The sequence below is a fragment of the Canis lupus genome, chromosome 7, assembly GCF_003254725.2.
Source record: "Canis lupus dingo isolate Sandy chromosome 7, ASM325472v2, whole genome shotgun sequence".
NCBI classification, from domain to species: domain Eukaryota; kingdom Metazoa; phylum Chordata; class Mammalia; order Carnivora; family Canidae; genus Canis; species Canis lupus.
Window position 1 is genome coordinate 35014931 of NC_064249.1, and position 18287 is coordinate 35033217.

General features: G+C 47.1%; 1 long non-coding RNA gene across 2 annotated transcripts in view; it reads right to left on the minus strand.

Moving 5' to 3' along the window:
* Positions 1-14259: 14259 nt before the first annotated feature.
* Positions 14260-18287, minus strand: part of LOC112648752 (uncharacterized) — a 38209-nt gene continuing 34181 nt past the window's right edge. For both annotated transcript variants that reach the window (XR_003129282.3, XR_004817670.2), the window contains exon 3: positions 14260-14622. This is a non-coding gene — a long non-coding RNA (uncharacterized LOC112648752). The remainder of the gene's footprint in view (positions 14623-18287) is intronic.

Consider the following 18287-nt stretch of genomic DNA (forward strand, 5'->3'; position numbering starts at 1 on the left):
CATTTCCCTGATGACTGGCAATGTTGAGCACCTGTTCATGTGAACTGGAAGTTTAGACTGTATGACCAGGAGACTTGTTCATGGTAGTCACCCAGAACACATGCCTCACCTCCCCTCCCGCTCACAAATCCCTAAGCATTATAGAAAAGACAGTCTTAAAAATCATAAGAGCACAGGAAACCTAGAAGAGGTGCTCTTAATGATCCAGACATGTTGTCAAATCCTCAGAGCCCAGAAGGCAGGCAGGGATGGGGCTCGAGAAGGAAGCCACAGCGCCAGACACCATCAAGAGATGACTGTTGCTAGTGATGGTGCCTCAGGCCAGGGGACAGAGATGCGAGGACGGAGAGGAGGCTGGGGCGCTATTGCTGAGGCTGGTTTGGGACAGCCTTGGTGAGCTGATGAGGGATTATTTAGGTTTAAGAAGCAGATTCCCTGAAACAACAGGGAGTCCTTCAAGCTGACGTGACCCCTCCTTCCACTTTCCCCTCCCTGCTACTCACAGGAGGGGGCTACAGCCTTCACAGGGAGGCCAAGAGAAGATCTTGAGTACAGCTACGTGCCCACCACCAGGAAACAGCAACTGCTTGAGGAAAAACCAATCCCATGAAAGACAGACACCAAACTCCACAGACAGAACATTCTCAGGGACTCCAGGGCAACAGAATGAAGTGAGGCAGCCTGCAGAGGAGTCTCACAGGCTGGGTGACTTGGTGGCATAGCTGTTGGAGGCTGGAAAAGCCTAGGTCCAGGCAAGGAGGCCTGGCTGCACTCTGACCAGTATCCCCGTGTTTGCACAGAACCTGTCCTGCCCTCCCCAGATGGGTTCCATTTCCAGTCCCTATGTGAAGCACAGAATGCTCCCATCTTCAGAGCCTGCAGGCTCCACACTTTCATCTGGGATGGAGTCCCCATCTTGTGTTTCTTTCCCCTGGGATTTGGGCTGTGATTTATTGGACCTTAACCTCTCTGTGTTTTTTTCTCTTCAGAAACTTTTGCTGTTCTCATAGGGCCTCTCATGTCTGGAACACATTTGAACCTGAGAAATACTTGCTGAACCGACAGACTTACCAAAGGCACAGAAGTGCCCCTGGGCTCTGCCCCTGCTCATAGAACCTCTGGAAGTTGCATGTTGTCAGCCCCCACCATTTGGGAGCTGAATGACTGAATTCATACTTTTCTAGATATTCATTTTTAATTGTTAAGCTAATATGATGAAATATATATCCATTCCATATTTCATATCCACTTTAATACATACATCAGTCATAGAATTAGCAATATTTCTAGAAGCATATGAACAAGGTTTTAGGGCTGGATTAATGAGTGGTTCTTCTAGAGGCAGGAGTTCACAGGCACCAAGCACACACAATATCATTAGATCCCCTGGCAACGCAGGGTGGGAGGGGTGGGTGGGGGGATGTGAGGCAAACACCAGATTCTCTTCTGACTTTCAGGGGTTTTTTAGGTTTTGGGTTTTTTGTTTGTTTGTTTGTTTTTTGTTTTTTTAGGTTTTGTTTTTTGTGGGTTTTTTTTTTTTTGAAGATTTTATTTATTTATTCACGAGAGATACAGAGAGAGAGAGAAGCAGAGACATAGGCAGAGGGAGAAGCAAGTTCCCTGCAGGGAGCCTGATGAAGGACTCAATCCCAGGACCCCGGGATCATGACCTGAGCCGAAGGCAGATGCTCAACAACTGAGCCACCCAAGTGCCCCTGACTTTCAGTTTTCTAGATCATTCTAATGAATGATTCTCAGGTTGTTAGAAAATGTAACTCCCAGGCCTAGACTGTAGGGCTAAGTCAACAATTCACATTAAAATGGTTACTCTAGAGTCTGGCAATATAAATAAATAACTGTGCCACCATGTGTATTCTTATCTCATGTCTAATTCTTGGCTTTGAACACCTTTCAATGTCTAGTGTTCATATTGTTCAAACCAATAATTCCCCCTACACTACCATCTCTTCTAAGTGTGAGAATTAATTGCTGGCACCAGGATTCCTCCTAGGACGGGAGCTGTCTTTGCTGAGAAAAGATGCCTTGATTAGTGTTTGAGTAGAAGATGAGCCTTATTCTTAGGGGCCTGGGTATCAGATGGCCTCATACCTGCCAAGGATAAGGCCAAAGTGCTACATAACCAAGGGACAGAGATGAGCAAAAAGGGGATGGAGGGAGGGCCCCAAGTGGCCATCCTAGGACCCTCAAAATCTTGAGCAACATCTAAACACATGACTGTTCTGTGTGAGTGATTTTCTATTGTGAAAGCCACAGAAGTAGCTGAGTCGTTTGTGAAGGTAAACATGATCCTGGGCTAAGACAGGCTAGGGGAAGGCTAGACCCAGGGCAGAGGAGGCTGGGGGACCCACATCCCCATCACTTAGCAACCTCTACGACATCTGTGGCTTCCATCAGTTTCAGGATTGGGAGTTTTGAGGCATCTCATATGGACAATCTCAGTTGATACCTGGATTAATCAGAGATGCGGACAGGAATTTGTGTACAAGGATATAAATCACAGAATTACATATAATGTTGCAAACTGGGAAACCTAATGGTATGATGATAGGGATCTGGTTAAATAAACCAAGAGAGAGCCATTTAGTAACGTGAGAAAGTTTCCACTATAAACATCAATAAAAAAAACAATCGGAATATTACTGGTATTATCGATACTTGGTATTTGTTTGTTTTATATTTTAAATAAGTGACCTTTTCTCAAAGAAAAGAGAAAGACTAAAATTTCAACAGATCATTCCAGAGCTTGCAGGATTATGATGACTTGTCTTTTCTTTGGTTTACTTCTACATGATTTTCAGATTCTCCATAATGAGCAAAGTAAGGTTATAATCAGGAGAATCAACATCACTCTTGCAGCGTGGGAGTGAAGTTTGTTTGTGTTAGTTGGCTTACTTGGCAGACATAGGAGAAATGAGCAAGGATGGTTGCCCTTAAGTGATGTTTGGTCATCACTTATTTATACCATTTAGGTAGAGACAACATTTGTTTAGCAGAGATGGGAAGGGTTCAGAAACATTTTTTGGAAATCTCCATCCAGTCTTGTCAGGAAAAAAAAAAAAAGGAAAGAAGAAAAAACAGAGAAGGAAGATAGGAAATGGAGGGAAAAAATACATTTAGACTCTCTTCCGAAATGGGCTCTGAACTGGCAGGTGGTTTTTGTTTCACTTTTGCATGTCATTAGTTCTCTTTTACCAAGTCAAAAAGAGTGACAGTTGGATTATGGATGAGTCGGCAGTCACGCAGAACTTGCGTGTGTATGCACGTGTGTGTGTGTGTGTGTGTATCTATGTGTACAGAGGGAGGCAACAACTCCTTTCCATGTCCTATGTAAATTATCTGCTATAAAGAAAGACAGAGCCTCCATGAAGCTTTGACTCCTGCCCCCCTCTCCCACCAACCCCCGCAAAACTGAGGAAACCTTAATCATTTTCAAGCTGTAATCATTCTCAAATCTGCTGCCAGATTGAGTTGCAAGAGGTCAGGCTTGACATATTATGATCTCAAAGATATTTGAGGAAGAAATTATATCAGATGTTCTGGGTCAGCCAGATAATGCCTGAGCCTGGTGTCCCATCCCCAGCCCTGACATTAAAGAGACACAGTTCCTCCTCTTGACATCGGCCACCAAAGAACAGCATCATATTGGCAAAATTTTGGAGACCATACCATGACTTCGAATTAAGTACAGGCTATGGCACCTGTGCCTGCGCAACCCTAGTCAAGCCACCTCATGTCTTGGGACCTGCCACCTCCTCTGTAGCATGAGCACTTAACTTGGGGCATTTTTAAGGTGTCTTTAAGCACTGGTAGTCTATCATTCTTTAATTGTAGAATTTACGTACAAGAGTATGCATATGTCTGTGTCTGTGTGATATTTATTTGCCCAAATGGAAGACAAGTAAGGGCATAGGTGACAATTTCAATGATATTTAACACTAAGGGGGAAAAGGAAGGGAATAATCATTGATTGAACTACTCCTGAGAGTCTAGACGGCATAGAATAACTTTACAGTTTTGGAAACTGAGGCTCAGTTGGAAAGTGACTTGCTCAAGATCATCCAGTCTTTAGGAGCCACAGGTGAGAAACAGCATCCAGACTAACTCCAAACTGTGGATTGGCAAATCATTATGGCTTGGGACCCCTCCCCTTCATGAGGCTCTTTTGGTGTTGAGGTGGGGTTAGGTACCACCTGGACCTTACCACTCTCGTCACTCGTGGCACTGAGACAACGCTGCCAAGCTCTCACACCTTCTGCCACTAGGCTGGCCACCACCACTCCAGACAACACCCATCCGTACTACAGCAGCTGCCAATGGGGACTTGCAGTTGGAAGAAGAGTGGTTACAGCCCACAAGCTCCATGGAAGGTCATCTTGCTTATGAGCTGTGCGTTCCAGGCTCTGGGCTGAAGGGTAGTTAACTGAGAGGTAACACCTCAAGACTATTAACCACGGCCCTCAGCATGCCTGACAGCTCTAGGACTACTGGTCGACACACCTTCCCACTCAGGGTGAGTTTTCTGCCTCCCCAGGCGAGGTGCACCTCCCATCTCTCACCCCTCAGGGGTTGGGAAAGATGTGACTAAGCCAAGCTCCTCATTACTGCGCTGACTGCCATTCCTGGAACATCTGCTCATATAGGAGCAGAGCATGGGCAAGGACCCAAAAGGTTCCATCGCCTTGTTCTAGCCACCATGCCACCTTTGCCTCTTTCAGCAACCTGTTTTCAGGAGAAAGTGAATTCCAAAAGTTCAACATATGCCATACCATTTCAGGAGGCTGAGTTATATTGAAAAGAGTAAAAGACCAGGAAATTACTAGTTGTCCTGTCGCTGTTTAGCTATGAGACTCTGGGCAAGCCACCACCACTCTTCAGGCCTGAGTTCCCACTTCCATACAGTAAAGACATTAGGGAAGGCAATCCCTTGCACCTTCTCTGTCTCTGGGGTCCACCCTGTTCCCCAGCCCGGCCACTTTCCCAGGGTGCGGGCAGCATCCTTCTAGAAGCTGGATTTTGTGGAGTCACTTGGCGTTCACCTTTCTTGACTTTTCTGAGTTTACTTCCTCCCGGCATGGTGGAGCGCTAGCCTCCTTCTGTTGACGCGTGTGGCTCTCCGAGTGCCGCAGAGACAGAGCAGAGCCGGATGCCAGCCACCGCCCCCGAGAGGCACCGTTGCCCGCCACCGGGGCTGCCTGCTGACCTCTCCCCATGGCCGCGGCCATCTTGCAGGCCCTGCCTGGCAGCCTCCCACGGCGGGCAGGTGCGGCCTCCCCAGCTCCCCCAGACACCCCCTGAGGCGTCAGCTGGCCCCGGCGCCTTTGCCACCGGGAATACTGGCACCGACCCTTCGGAGCACAAGGAGCTCTTGCGCCCTGGGGCCTTCCCAGGCGTCTCACACAGACGAGTCCCCACAGGGCCAATAATCTCACCCCATTTCACAGACGGGGAACTGTGGCCACAGAAGCTCCTCGTCTTCCAGGAAGGAACAAAGGCGAGGCATCAGCCAGGGCAGCAGCCAGAGCCCAGGCACTCTCCCAGAGCCATGCAAGCTTTCGTAATCGGTCATGCGTCTTTTTACCTTTTGAAACTTTGTGGGATTTATATATAGCCTCCATCTTGTCCCTCTGAACTCGGCAGGGCTCACCATCAGTCACTGGGCTGAACACCTGGAACTCTGTGGGGACTGTCATTAGAAGGATGCGAGGCCAGGTGTGGTTTTGGACCAGAGACCTATTGGAATAGGGAGGATTTCTCACTTTCCAAGTTTACTCTGCTCAAGTTAAAACAATTAACCTCCTTTCCCCTTCAAACAACTGTTCTCCGCAGCTTTCTACTAGCTATAGCCAACCCGGAGACACAATGTCAAAAGTGGACTCTCTCTACCCTTGAAGCCTCCCAGGGAAGAGGACAGTAGACCCTCCCCCTGGGCTTCCTTCTGCCCTCGCTGCCCCCTTCCCCACCAGCGTCACCCACCACCCTCTGGATGCCAGACCTCCTGAGAGTGGGGATTTTCTCCTCTGCTGGGGTCATGACGAGATGGCAGTGAAGGGGGGCTTATAGGCCCCCACGTTGGGCCCCAGACTCATCTCTCGAGGGTTTGCCAGGCAAGCCAGCAGGGAGGGAAGGACAGATGGCAAGGTTATTCCCAACCACTTGGGGTCTTAGCTCTCTTAACTGATGTAGCTGTCAGCACGTTCCCCTTCTCGGGCTGCAGCCTCCCCCAGGACACACTCACACACACACACGCGCACACACACTCAAAAACTCTTGATGGTATTAATATTTTTAGGAAATCACCTGCCTCCTTCTTGTATAACACAGTAGCTAGCATGAATTGAATGCTGATCCCACTCTGGGTACAGTGCTGGGTGATTTTCATGCACTGATGACTGCATTCAATGCTCACAACAATCCTATGACGATGCACATGTGATGGATCTAAGGCTCAAGAACTGGGGTAAATGACCTGGGTCCCCCAGCCAGTACGTGGCAAAGCCAGGACTTGAGACCCAGTTTTATCTGACAGGTGAGTTCACTGGCCACCATCTGATGGGGCACCTGGTGGCTCAGTCTATTAGGCATCTCTCTCTCTCTCTCTCTCTCTTTTTTTAAGATTTTATTTATTTATTCAGAAGAGACACAGAGAGAGGCAGAGACACAGGCAGAGGGAGAATCAGGCTCCATGCAGGGAGCCCGATGCAGGACTCAACCTTGGAACCCCAGGATCACGCCCTGAGCCAAAGGCAGATGCCCAACCACTGAGCCACCCAGACATCCTGGCGTCTGACTCTTGATTTCAGCTCCAGTAATGATCTTAGGGTTGTGAGATCGAGGACCCTGTCAGGCTCTGCGCTCAGCACAGAGTTTGCTTGAGACTCTCTTTCCCTCTCCCTCTGCCCCTGCCCGCCACTTGCACTCTCTTCCTAAAAAAGAAAAAAAAAATTAGTTAATTAAAAAAAATTTTTTAAGTAAAAAAATACTGGCCATCATCTGAGATCTTCTCCATGATGTAGGGGTGAGCTGCAGGTATAAGACATTGCTGGTCTGTATGAGGCAGTCCCAGGCAGCCCTTGGTACCCTTGTGCCTGAGAGGGAAGGTCACCCTCATCCATTGCACATAGGCTGGCCTTTTCCTCAGGTGACAGGGAGGGGCCAGGATGGCCTGCCCCCCTTCAAAAACACTGCCCAATGCAGGCTTTTCAGATGGTTGGAAGTAATTCAGCATTGAGATGAATTGATCATCTTGCAGAAATGACCTAAAGCAGTGGTTTTCAGACATGGTTGCACACTAGACAGCAGGAGAGACTTTTTAAATCTGGATGACCAGACTACACCCCATGCCACTTAAATCAACACATAATTGGAAATCAACCATCAGAAATTTTCAAAAATATTTAAAAATTTTCCAACAATCACAAATTTGTAGAAAGTTTCCAAATTGCTGTGGATGGACTGTGTGCCCTCCAAAACTCTTATGTTAAAACTCAAGTGTGGGAGCACCAGGGTGGCTCAGTCAGTTAAGCATCTGCCTTCAGCTCAGGTCATGATTCCAGAGTTCTGAGACAGAGCCCTGTGTTGGGCTCTCTGCTCAGTGGGGAGTCTGCTTCTCCCTCTCCCTTGCCTGTCACTCCCCCTGCTTGTGTTCTCTCTTTATATATATCAAATAAATAAATAAAATCTTAAAAAAAATAAAACTCTAATGTGATGGTGTCAGGTGGCCTTGGGGATGATTAGGTCCTGAGGGTGGAGCCCTGGTGAATGGAATCAGTGCCCTCATGAGAAGAGACAGGGAAGTTTGCTACTTCTCTCTGCTTTCCACCCTGCGAGAATATGGCCATCTACAGCCAGGAAGAATGTCTTCATCAAGAAACCTGGTGTCCTGGCACCCTGATCTTAGACTCCAGCCTCCAGAAATGTGAGAAATACACTTCTGGTGCCTAACTAAGCTGCCCTGATCATGGCATCTTGTTATAGCAGCCCAAATTGATTAAGATACACGTAAAATACAAAAAACTTTTTTTCTGAACTGATTGAGTGTAATTTGCCAACTTAGCATACCACTTCTTCAAACATATTTGGGTCTGTTCCCTATAAACATAGACATTCTCCTACATAACCACAATAAAAATCCCCAAATCAGGAAATTAACATTGTTACGTCTCTACCAACTAATCCACAGACTCTGTTTGGGTTTCACCAATACGGTTGAATAATAAAAAAAAATATTATTATTATTGCCCTGACAACATTTTTAACAGCAAGAGGGTGTACTTCAGAAATCACAAGGAGTGGTCATTGGTCAAGTGTCTTCAGTCTCCTTCAGCCTGGAAAGTTCCTCAGTCTTCCCTTGACTTTTAGGACCTTGATACATTTCAAGAATATTTGGGAGAACATCCCTCCACTTGGGTTCACCCAACATCCCCTTATGAGGAGGTTCAATTTATTCATTCTTGGCAAGAATATGACAGAGAGGATGCTCTGTTCTCCTTGCATCCTGTTGGGTGGCTCACAATTTTTATTTATCCCATTACTGATGGCATCCAATTTGATCTCTTGATTTAAGGTGGTGTCTGCCAGCCCTCCCCACTGTAAAGTCGCTCCTTTTCCCTTTGTAAAGTCATTTGTATTTCATGATGAGAGGCAAGTGGTGAGTTGCATCCTGGGAGACTGGATGGTTATTTTTACTTCTTGCCAGGTGATCCCAGAGTGCAATCAACTTTGGGAATCAGCGGCCTAATTCCTCCCTGTGAAATAAGTGTCAGCAAACACATAGGGGCCTTTGTGACATGAGTTAATAATAACAGTAAATCTTACATGTACTAGCTAACATTTATCACGGTCTTGTGTGCCATCTACTGAGCTAGTTATTCTGTGTGCATTGTCACCATCATCTAACAGCTCACAGTTATAATTCATGCATTCAGCAGATTCTTATTATACACCAACTATGGGCCAAATACTTCTAGGTGCTGGGGATACAGCTTTGCATGACAGAGACCCAAATCCTCTTTCTCGTGGTGGCTACACTCTAGAGGAACGCCATGTATCAAATACCATACTAATTACTCTATGTTCATAGTAATGATGACAATAATATTCATGACTTGTCTTCATCAAGCACTATGGGCCAGACCCTTAGATCACCACCACAACAACACGAGGAGGCAGGTGCTTTTATTATGTACTTAAGAATTCATGTCAGGGAAAGAAAGGCTCTAAGGCATATAGAAATGCAGCCAGCACAGCATTTGATACATTAATTACACTCTCGTCAGTGTTAGCAAAGATGATTGTGGACGCTGGGATTTTTGGAGAATCACACCAAACTAACAAATACATTACATGCATCAAGTTGGTAGAAATAGAAAGATGGACAATATCAAGTTCTGACAAGGATGTGGGGCAATGTGACCTTTACGCAATGTTGGTTCAAATGTTAGCTAGTGCAGACATTTTGAAGAGCATACTCTATATGTATTCCCAAGAACCCTGGAAAACCATCCTTAGGTAGATTCACTGGAGAAATCACCATGCAAGTTCACAAAGAGGCATATGCATAGAAGTTCATGCAGAGTTGTGTGTACCACTGAGTTGAAGGCAAGCAAGGGACCCTTACTGGGGAGATAGACAAGCAAAATCTGTTATGTGTATTTGGTGAAATACTTTGCAGGAGACAGAAGAAATCATCTGGATTACATAAAACGTGTAAATCTCAAAATCATAATGTTAATCCAAAAATGTAAGAAACAGAATATGTATAACATAATAACATTTATAAGAGTTTAAAAACAACCTTCAGGGGCACTTGGGTGGCTCAGTGGTTGAGTGTCTGCCTTTGGCTCAGTTGTGATCCTGGGGTCCCAAAATCGAGTCTTGCATCAGGCTCCCCAGGAAGCCTGCTTCTCCCTCTGCCTATGTCTCTGCTTCTCTCTATGTCTCTCATGAACAAATACATAAAATCTGTTAAAAGAAATAAAATTAAAAAGAAAACAACCTACAGAACAACATTGTGTATTGTGGAAGATGTATATGTACATATGTGTGGTGGAAGGCGGATTGGAAGAAGATGCATTAAATATATGTCTGGATGTGCAGTGGGGATGGGGATGGGGGGTGGTAATGGGACTGTAGCTGGAGGACCAAGGGAAACAATAATAATTTAAAAATAGAAGAAAGGGCATCTGGTTGGCTTAGTTGGTTAAGTATCTGACTCTCGATTTTTGGCTTAGGTCACGATCTCAGGGTCATGAAATTGAGCGCTGGATGTGGAGCGGTTAGGATTCTCTCTGCCCCTCCCCCACTCACTCTCTCTCTCTCTAAAAAAAAAAAAAAAAGGAAGAATAGAAGAAGAATCTTGTAAGGACAATTCCTTACATGCTATGGATTAGTGAATATGACCAACTTGATCTTGCACCTGATTTGATACTGCCTGGGAACGGAATAAAAATGAATGAATGAATAAAAATGGAATGAAAGTCTGTCAAAAAAGGTAAATGAAGGGTACCTGGGTGGCTCAGTTGGTTAAGCATCTGACTCTTGATCTCAGCTCAGATCTTGATCTCAAAGTTGTGAGTTCAAGCCCCATGTTCAGCTCCATTCTGAGTGTGGAGCCTACTTGAAAAAAAAAAAAAAAAGACATATGAATAATCCAGAAAGAGCTTCTTTACACTCAACTCTCTTCAAGCCATTCCTCATAGAAGGAGTATGGTCTCTGGATCACATGAACACCCTTTTGCTTCAAATTGACCTAATGAAAACAGGCCCACACTGACATTCACTCCCACCCCTACCAGAACAACCCTGTGTCCTCTGAACTTTTCTTATACCTGTTCTCCATAATACTCTTGTCCAGTGACAGAGTCGCCCAGGAGGAAGACAGAGTGGCCCTGATCAAGAAACCAAAGCATGGGTCCTGGCTTTGCAACTCACTAGCTGTGTGACTCTGACCAAGATGTACAGCTTCTTCAAGCATTTCCTCTTCTTTCAAAGTAGGGATCATGCTAGCTGCCCGGAAGGGCTGTTTGGAGAAATAAATCAGACTTTGCATGAAGGAGCATGGCTATATAGATGCTACCTTCTCCCTCCCTCTAGAGAACCTCAAAGGTACCTCAAGCCTCTTTGTCTATAATGCCAAACGTCCCCCAACAATGGCACAAGCCCTGGACACTGTTGGTGAGTGAGGGCTACACACATGGCTGGACTGTTCTCCCTCAGACCTCCATGTCCAGACCTGCCAACGGGGGAGACACTGGTGGTCCTGGCCCTGTACCCAAGGAAGGCAAATGTGTGGGCAGGAAGTGCCTGGAGGAGAGCAAGAGTGGTGGCTCCCTGGCAGCCAGCCTACTTGTCTCCACTAAGTGGCCCAGTATGTTCCAGAGTATCCCAAATGATGTCATTGTCTTTGTTGCACTTCCCTCAAAGTAGATGGCACTGTCTCCCAACCAGCCTTTAAAGTCCCCTGCCCATGACCAGAGTCTAATCCCCAGCCAGGTCTTGTGGGTCCTGCCACCAGCGAGTCTCTCACAGCTTCCCTGGCTGTCTGGGGACTGTCCAGGCCCTCAGCACACCTTTTCTCCGGGAAGGCAGCCATGGTCATGGGGCCCCTTTCCACCACCTGTGCCAATACAGAACTCACAGAGATTCAGTCTCACGGGGCAAGGTTGTTAAACCAACATCAGAACCCTAGAATCACAAGTGGTGGTCAACCGTAGGAGGTGGTGGAAGGATGCCAGGAGAAAAGGTAAAACTGTGTTTAATCCAGAGAGTGGGAGGGGCGAGGGAAGGCACCTCTGAGGAGAGCCCATTGATCCCTCAGGGTCCTCTCAGCCGGGCTCAGAGGTCTTAGTTATCATCCTCAGTATAGGAAGGCCCTTGAGGGCTGGTCAGCCGAGAAGAGGGAGAAACACTGTCCGGCTGATATTTCATAAAGGTGGTAGAGGAGGGGAGAGCAGGGTGGTGGGGGGTGGTCGGGAACCAAAGGTCCCCACAAGGATGGAAGGTGTCTTTAGGGCTGCATTTGAGAGTTCTGTGCCTTCATTTGTCTTCATCCTGCTTCACAATAGTGTTGAAAATCGCTCTGTCTCTTCTGAGGGTAAAAAAAAAAAAATGCAGGGACAGATGCATGAGTCTACTTCCCACTAATGGTCTGAACAGCTGCTGGAACACCTCTGAGTACAATAAAGATTCCAACCAGGGTGGGAACAGGTGCGGTCATCTTTTCTATCCCAGTGAGTGGTGATTTCGGTGCATTGGCACCAACCTGTCTACTTGGAAAGAGCACGGTTGGAGTCTTCTGCTCAATGAACAACAGGTCGAAGGACCGACAGCTCCAGGAGGGGAGCTCAGGGCAGCTGCGAGTGTGTATCCAGAGACTTCACTGGTGCCTTCCCACCTCAAGCTGGGTTTACACAAGGGAGGCTTTAAACTCCACATCAGGTTTATTTTTATTATTTTTTTAAAGATCATCCATCTGAGAGAGAGAGAGCACGAGCAGGGGAGCAGCAGAGGGAGAGGGAGAAGCAGACTCCCCGCTGGGCAGGGAGCCCAAGGTGGGGCTCGATCCCAGGACCCCAGGATCATGACCTGAGCCAAAGGCAGATGCTTAACTGACTGAGCCACCCAGGCGTCCCCATCATGTTGAGGTTTTAGAAGGACTGATTCACCTTTCTCTAGGGCTTACCAGTGACCTTCCAGCCCCCTTTTCAAAGACACTAGACTGAGATGTCCCTTCAGCCTGGGGCTCTGTGTGCTCATCCCTACACCCTCTGCCTTCCTTCTCTCCTGAGGCCTGGGCAGTAGCACACCTCACCAGCTCCTCTGGTGCAACAGCTAACCTCACTGCAAAACGGGTGAAAACCAGAGGTACAGACTCTTTTCTCATCAGTGAGTCAGGCCACAGACACGGTGCTGTTGGAGACTGGCCCTGCCAGAGACTCTTCTGTGCCACCCATGTGTGCCATGGAGCCCAGCAGGGTCTTAATGAGCATCTAATGGTTATTAATCATGGCTGCACATAGAGCTTTAAAATTATCCATGATATGACATTCTGGAAAAGGCAAGACTATGGAGACAGAAAATCAGTGATTGCCAGGAGTTTAGGGCAGGGAGGTAGGGGTGGGGGAAGGAAGAGATGAATAGGGCAAGAACAGAGGATTTTTAGGGTGAAACTACTCTGTGTAGGTAGATATATTTTCTTATACATTTGTCCAAACCCATACAATATACATCTTCTAAGGTTCGTAGACTCATTTCCACCGTGGTGGGCGGGAGTTACCCACGCACAATATTAAACCATTCTTGGACCCCAGGGGGGTATCTGAGACTTCAACTCAGTTCTGATGCCATCTACTTGGAGATGGGATTGGATCCCACAGATTAAGAGTTCAGTCCTACAAGACCACCTCCCACTTTAGATGCCAGTCACAGGCCCCAGGCTGTTTGTCACCTGTGCTTCTGGTGACTGGCTGCAGATTGGAGCTTGCAACGACCTCCTCCATAGATTTGATTAATTTACTAGAGCAGCTCACAAAACTCAGTGCAACACATATTTATGTTTACTACTTTATGAAAGGATATGATAAAGGATACAAATCAACAGCCAGATAAAGAGAAACATGGAGTGGGATCCCCAGCACAGGAGCTTCTGGCTGGTTCTGTGGCATGTGGGAGAATTTGGTGCCCCAAGCGTGGAAGCTTTCTGAAAAGGGCCAAAAAAGCTCATGTGTTCTGTTTCCTTCCACTCAACCTCTCCCCTGTTATGAATTTGAATTTGCATTCCCATTTCATGCACAAAATCCTTTCTGCCTCCAGCTGAAGGTTTCTATCATTAGATCTTTATAGTTAGAGAGGGGAAGCTCTTCATCACAGGGGTTCTGGACTGCTTTGGGAACGCAGTGCTCTTGGCTGTTCATAACTCCCACTTTGAGCTAGATGGCTGTTTAAACTCTAAAGGGATCTTCAATCCAGGTTAATATCTAGGGTGAAGATGTAGGAAGCTTGGATCCGATGTCATTGTGAGCAGCGACCACTGTTAGGACATTAGAAATAAGTTGCAAGCAGGGCTTTATCAGACAGACCAGGAGGTAAAGTTCAAAAGCAAAATCAAGTATTTTCAAACAGATGGCTTTGAAAAGGTTTTTTATAAATGCACATTTATGTACATAATTGGGTCAGTGAAATGCATGGACTTTGTGTTTCTTAAGCTCTAAAACACTTGCAATACTTATCTGGAGAAATTAAAGGGAAAGGTTACATTTATTTACATTTGTATCTTTTCTCCTTTTTTAGGCTTTAGACTTTTAAAGGTCAAGGGTCTTCCTCATTTTTTTTTAAGATTTTATTTATTTATTCATGAGAGACATAGAGAGAGGCAGATACATAGGCAGAGGGAGAAGCAGGCTCCCTGTGGGGACCCTGATAGGAGACTCAATCCCAGGACCCTGGGATCACGCCGGGAGCTGAAGGCAGATGCTCAACCACTGAGCCTCTCAGGTGCCCCAAGGTCAAGGGTCTTCTGATCCATCTTTGTGTCTTTCCCTCCTTCACTTCTTCCACTAGAATCAGAGTTCAACAAATGTTTGGAGCAAGACCAGAGCAGGGAATCTGAAACAGAGACAAGGACATAGGGGATGGGCTTAGAAATAGCACAATCAATATATTTCTTATGGTTATGTTACAACCTACACCACTCCAACATGTTAATTAAGCTCCTACACGTGCCAGGCAGAGTCATAGGTCCTAGGGCTCATCACTGGACAGAACGGACAGACCTCCCAAGACACTCCCCGTTCTACAGAATGTTGGCCAATGGCCATATGAGAAATCCGAATGCATCACACAAAAAGTTAGAAATAAAAATACAGGTATTTGACCCTCCCCCCCCCCATACTTCCCACTCTAAGCTCATCATTCCCTTTCCCTCTGGAAATAGATGTGACTAGAAAAAAAAAAAAAAGGCAAGGAAAAAATCCTGCTCTCTGAATGGTCTCTTGAATGAAGTTCATGTGACACCTCCACATATTTGATGTCACCTACTCTCACAACCTAGGGGCATAGATGACATTTTTGCCCTTCCTTAGGGTAAAGAAGGTAAGACTCAAGGTGGACATGTGATTTGCCCACAGGTGCACAGCAGGTAAGACACAGAGCTGAACCAAATTGCCCAGGTCACCAACGCCCCAGTCTTGGGGCTTCATATTTTAGCACTCCATGTCCCCAGGAAGCAAGAAGCCTGGGGGACCGGGGCAGGTGGGGAGAGACAGTTCATCTTGGCCCAGACACTGGCACAGCATTCTCAGAAATGAGCATCGTGGCAAATGAGGCTGCAAAAACAAAAACCAAGCCACCCAGGTCTTGAAGGATAGCTGCATCCGGCTGGTGGAGGGTGAGGCTATGCTAGCCACTCAGCCCCAGCCCAGTTACTGCCACTGCCCCTCTCGCCCTCAGAAATGTCAAAGTGTACTCTCTCTCTCCCCCACCACACTGTGGACCCCAGAGGTGACAGATTGAGCCACGGACCCGCAGCCAGGAAGGAGAAAGATCTAACCTTCCCTCCTGCAGCTGCTGCTGCTCAGACCTCTGTTTTGAATGGACTGCAAGACCAAAACTCCAACCCCAGAGCTTAGGACTTGGTGCCTGGGGTTTATAGGCCCAGCCCAAGAGCTTCTCTGACCAAATATATCTGAAGGCAGCAGTAGGGAAAAAAACAATAGGGTGCGGTGGTTTTATTTTTTTTCTAGTCATAAAATAGCAAGAACCCAGGAAAAGCTGTTTCACAATTAGGAGGTTCTTGAGTTCCTTTAGTAATAAAACCTTCCAAGATGATAAAGTTATATGGTCGCTGCTCTGGGCTGAATATTCATGTCCCCCCAACATGTGTGTGTTGAAATTCTAACTCCCAATGTGATGGTATGAGGATGTAGGGCCTTGGGAGGTGATTAGGTCATGAGAACAGAACCCCCATGGATGGGATTAGCGCCCTTAGAGAGGAGGCTCCAGAGAACCTCCCAGCCCTGTCCATTACAAGAGGAGGACACAGCAGGAAGACATTGGCTGTGCACCAGGAAGCAGACCCTCAAAAGAATTCAACCATGGTGGCATCTCAATCTTGGACTTAGCCTCCAAAATTGTGAGAAATATATTTCTGTTGTTTACAAGTCCCCAGTCTGTGGGATTTTGCTAGAACAGCTTGAGCACATAAAGACAACCTCCCTGTCTTCAACATGGCGAGTGCTAATAAGATTCCAGCAACTGTTTCACTGGCTCTACCCCGATACCCCCAATTAGAGGTCATCTGACTTTGTGGGGGTATCTGAGGTTCATGGGGTCCCTGGGGTTGTTAGTTTGGGCTCTGAGTCCTCTCCTGTTCTTTGGCCCCTTTATTCTTTGCTGCCCAGGAAGCCATCTGAGGGCTGCTGCATACCCCTGTTGCAGACATTGAGGACCCCCAGAGTTGTGCTGGGCTTCACCTAGAGGTCGAGGAGAAAGCCTCTCTTCCTCCTCCCTCTCTGTGGAATTTTAGGACCTGCAACGTGAGCACCAAAGCTTGAGTGACGAGTCCTGTGTGAAGGCAGACCCCATGAATTCTGTCTGCAGTGCATCTCTGCAAGGACACCAAGAGGTGAACACTGGGGATAGACACCAGGGGTCCTCTTCGTGCTCATTGATTCTATTGTTTTAACTCTTTTCCCAGACTTCACGCCCTCCATCCTCTATTCCGACCAAACAGCCCTGCCCCCTCCATATCCTGCCTGTTCAGACAGGATGGTCTCAGCCTCATCTCAGGCAGTGACCCCTCTGAGAGTTTGGCTTTGCCAGCAGACAATGGGAAGCCTCCGATGGGCTCTGAGCTGAGAAGGACCCTCATCATTAGGAAGATCCCTCTCGGCGGTGGTCCCCGGAATGGGCTGGATGGGAGAGAAGCTATTCTTGCTTCCAGCCCAGAACCTGAAGCCCAGATTCAGTTCAAGACAGTGGCGCACTGGTGCCACCTGGAGGCAGCCAGCTTCAATTAACAGAAGCAGTTGACAATTCTGCAAATCAGAGTCAGAGAGGCTTTTCAGGTGCCTCCTGAAAACAGCCTGTTTATTTGGAGGGGGCCAAAAAGAACAAAGCTTCAAGGAGGTCTGCGCTAGAGACTGGAAGAGTGACTCCTCTCTAGAAGGAGATTCTCGAGTTACTTCAGAAGCAGAAGCTCCCAGGATGAGCTGGAGAGACACCCCCCTAACCAAATGAAATTTGACCCCCACAACAGATTTGCAGAATAAAGGGCAGTCTTCGCTCAGAGGAAGGAAAGTGGGCTTGATCTTGTTTCATGTGACACATTCCAGTTGCCCAGTGGCACCTGCTTTAGAAGTTCCTTCCCACTCTCGGACAGAGACCGTAGAGAGGCTGGCACAGGGACGATGGCCCTCTGAGCCTGGGTCCTCGGCTACCTTTCTTTCTCTAATTTTCCTGTCCTTTACAACACAGCCCAGGAAGTAAGCAACAAGTAGGGGGTACTAGAGGTTGCAATGGAGCAGTTTTGAAAACCTAACTCTGAATCTCCCTCTTCCTGCCAGAAGCCACTTAATTACAGACTTCAGTGTATCATTCTTGTAATATTGCGTGATTTGTTTCTCTCTTCTTTCCAAGTGGGAGCAAAGTATTCCTTATCGGCTTTCTCCGGGTCACGGAGTCATGGGAAGTTTATTATATTATGGCTAAAATCTCTCCTGCCGTTCGCTCTATCTCCTTCCTGATACTTGATGTTTTCTTAAGAAGGTTTCTCAGTGTAGACAAGCAAGGTCATATCTCTGAGTCTCTGCCAAGATTGTGCTGCACTTCTGCTTCTGCTCAGATGGGAACTTAGCAGCAGCTGAAGATCAGAAGATCAGGCATCCTGATTTGCATGGGAAGAAAGGAAGAGTAGCTGACGCCCTCAGAAGTCAGGCAGACCTGTGAGGTCTACGTCATCGTGCGCACCGTGGAGGGTCCTCCAACATTGGGTATGGGGGTGGGAGGCCAGAGGGCAGGGCTGGGGGAAAGGAAATGCCCGGCCCAGGAGGGGTAGCAGTCAGATTTGGGGTGGCCCCCATGAAAAGTGGTTAGGAAGTTAGAAGAAATTCTGCCTCCAGGGATTTCTGAAAAGCCAGTGTCCACGTCTCATCTCTGCCACTATGGTCCTTCACTTCTGTAACATCCACACCTTTCTTCTCCCCGTTCCCTCTCTCTTCTCACACCAGCCCCCTTTCTTTTTGCTTGCTTTGCTTCATTGCAGGTATCATGCT